At 40.1% G+C, this 3,435-nt stretch overlaps 1 pseudogene; it reads right to left on the bottom strand.

The window, feature by feature from the left end:
* Positions 1–976: 976 nt before the first annotated feature.
* LOC101592873 lies at positions 977–1,669 on the bottom strand (annotated as a pseudogene).
* Between the last annotated feature and the right edge of the window lie 1,766 nt (positions 1,670–3,435).

Below are 3,435 nucleotides of genomic sequence, written 5' to 3'. Positions count from 1 at the left end.
CAGACACCTTAAGCTCATTTTAATACACTGATGATTAAATTTACAAGTGTAATGGTAGCTCTAAGACAGACAACACTAAACTCAACTACAGTGCATCTTTCTCCATGTCTAAAGATGCTCTGTCATAGTGTTTTGTTGACGGGGTCCTGTTATGTAGTTCAGGCTGGATCCTCCTCAGCTCCCGCATGCTGGGATTACAGGGCTGCACCACCACACCTGGCATGACTTAGATGGGAGTCTGATTTTAGAACAAATGATGGTAGTATGTTTATTGAAACATATTTCAATTATTAGATGATTCATGTAATATATCTAAGTATATCATCAAATTTGCATTGTATCTCTCCATTTTTCCATTTTATAACATTTCAGTTGAGTGGAAGAAAACTAGAATTGCTTGCTTTTAAGATTTAGATAAAAGCCCATAGTGAGTGTTTTCATACACATGTAAACAAGCAGAAGTATATTCAAAAGGAGTGTAAGGGAATAATGAAAACTATAAAGGGAGCATTATAGTAAGATGAGATAGCACTTTGGATTGGCCAAAATGCACAATACACAGAACTATTATTAAGTCATTTAGTTTACTTGCTGACCATCTGGCTACAGATTAAACAATTAAATCCCCAGAAGTTGTATTGTAACTAGTAACTTTCCAAAATTGCTTTTAAGTTCTTAAATTGCAACAATAAACAAAACACAATACACTTAAACAATACCGTTTATAAAAAAAACATTTTTAAGAAAAACTCTGTTATATAAAATGTTCTAAGTTATAAATGTTCATGTAATTACTTGCATAACTAATAATACTTATCAGAAGTTATAAGATCAGAATGTTTTTCAAAAAACAAAACATAAAAATATGTAGCCAATTATTCACCTGTAGAACATGTTCACTTATGCCTACATTTCACACTTGCTGTATCACTGTTCTAATCTTAAAGTTACATCCAAAAGAAGGCAAAACCACCTACGAATTGGCATATCTGTTTATTTGTGAAAACGTCCTTAATTTGCTGACGTGGCAAACAAATGTCAACTCTACTAATGCAAAAACATAATCTGCTTTGCAATTAACTTTATAGTTCAATTGCATACAGGCAACATGCTATATATGAAAAAATTACTAACTGAACTACAAATATTAAATACTGAAAAATTAACAGTTTATTATAATTTATTTTATTTAACAATTTAGGAAGTTCGCAGCCATCAGCAGTTCCAGCGCTATCTCAGGTGCGATGGGAAATTCAGGAATCTCAGTGGAGCTGTTAGTGTAGCGCACCTTTTAGGTAAAATACATGCAGACTTTTGAAAGAACATGTGAAGGGATTTCTCTGAAATTAACCTCATTGGTTTCATTCTCAGCAAACTGACCTGGGCCACTCAACATGGCTTTTATTGTTCCTGATGTTAGTGCATGCTCTCTTTTTACAATAAACTCATGACCATCAGAAGATATCAATTTGACATACATGGCATCCGGGCCTTCACAGCCACCATAGGTTTTCTCTTCTCCATCCATTATGTTCTTATATAATTCTACTTTCATTCCACAGGAACTTTCTTTAGTAGCTTCCCCTGTGGGTTCCGGGGCAGTCCAAGGAATTGCTTCCGCTGGGTCACAGCCGCTTTCTGCGCCGTGCGGAGGACCCATACCAGGTGAGGCGGGAACGCACGCACACACTCCCCAACTTCCGTCCGCAGGAAGTCTCATTCATAGTCTTTGACTATACCAACGTCTTCAATAATTCTATGTATTCTATCTTCCAGCAGATTTAGTGTTTCTGTTTTAATGGGTTTTTTTTTTTGTTTGTTTGTTTGTTTTGTTTTGCTTTTGTATCTTAGGGAAGGGTCTACAGAGTGCTCAGAGTCTCACTACTAGATTGGAATCATAATGATCTGCCTGTTTACAGTCTCCTGAGTGTTGGGATTACAGGTACATGCCATCACACCCAGTCTCAATTGCCATCTTAGTGTGCCTGGGGGTGGGACCAGCACAGCAGGCCTGGGGATCAAACCCCTGGCCCCTGAACCTGCTTGCAGGCACTTTAATCTGCTGAGCTACTTGGCTGGCCCTTATGTTTATATCTTTGATCCATTTTGATTTTAGTTTCATGCATGATGAGAGATACGGGTCTAGTTTTAATCTTTGGCATGTGATGAGTCAGTTTTTCCAACAATGTTTATGAGAGAGGTTCTCTTCCTTTCAGTACAGGTGTTGGGCCAATAATTTTATAGGAAATGGAGTTGCAAGAAATCCGGGCCAAAATTTGGGTTTTGGAGAGTTATGATGATGTTTCAGAAGAAAATGACGTGACTGTATTTGAATAAATGTAGATCTTTACATGAGTAAATGAATAAATGTAGATTGCTGTTATGGTTTGTGTCTAGTTGTCCCCCCAAAGCCTCATGTAGTTATGGGGTGGGGACTTCCAGAGTTTGAGACTAAGCCATGATCCACTGGGAGTATGGGTTTTAGTACTGCTGGGATTATGCATGTGAGTGCTTCACCCAGCCTTGGGGCAGATAGCCTGAGTGTCACACAAGAGAGACAGAGAGACAGACTTCCTCTCTGCAGCCACTGTTGCTGCTACTCCTCCCTTTTGCTCATGCTCTCTGCCACTGCCATGAGCTGCTGCTCTCTGCCATGTGCCAGTCTGCCTTGGAGCCAACTGAGTATAGACTGAAACTTCCAGTGACTGTGAGCTAAGTAAACTTCCTTCCTTCATTTTGGGTGCTGGGTGTTTGTCCCAGGAACAAGAGAAAAGTAACTAAGACAGAATTTGCTATCAGGAATGGGAGGCTGTTGTGCCTAAACCTGACCTAAAGCTTGTGGGTTACAAGCTTTTGGGAATGGCTTAATAGGAAAGGTTTGGAGAGGCCATCTACTTGTGAAGAGCTAGACCAGCTTAGCCTTTCTGTTTGGGAGATTCTGCTCAGAGCTCAGAAGGCTGATAGAAAGCCTGCCTGTAAAGACCAGGGTAGGGAGGTTTCTTCTGGGAAGAAGGACTGCATTGGTTCTTGGTTTCTGGATGATTTGTGCTATGGCTTGGCTGGAAGTTTGTTTGCATTTTGCTCGTGTCCAGAGACTTTGCCTGAGACTGAGATTAAGCATGTCAGACTGATTAATCTTTCAAAAGAAATTTCAAAGCAGCCAAATATTGAGGGGGTAGCATGGCTGTTATTGGGGGCTTTTAGCCAGATTTATGTTGAGAATCAAGAGTAAAGAGCCAACCATGATTATTTAAAATGTGAGTTTGGCCTGAAAGGAAGCTTCAATAAAGCTGTGGACTGCAAAGATAAGAGCTGAGAGGATCTCCATTGCTGGGAAGGAACGAGGGAATCGAAAGGATGGCCTGAGGGCATCACAGGAGGCAGCAGGTCTCCACAACTATGCAGCCTCAGAATTGCCAAGGAGAGAGACTTTGC

Source organism: Octodon degus, unplaced genomic scaffold (assembly GCF_000260255.1).
Source record: "Octodon degus isolate 3935 unplaced genomic scaffold, OctDeg1.0 scaffold00147, whole genome shotgun sequence".
Taxonomy (NCBI): Eukaryota; Metazoa; Chordata; class Mammalia; order Rodentia; family Octodontidae; genus Octodon; species Octodon degus.
Note: the sequence above shows the minus strand (reverse complement) of the source record. Positions and strands in the feature narration are given on the sequence as shown.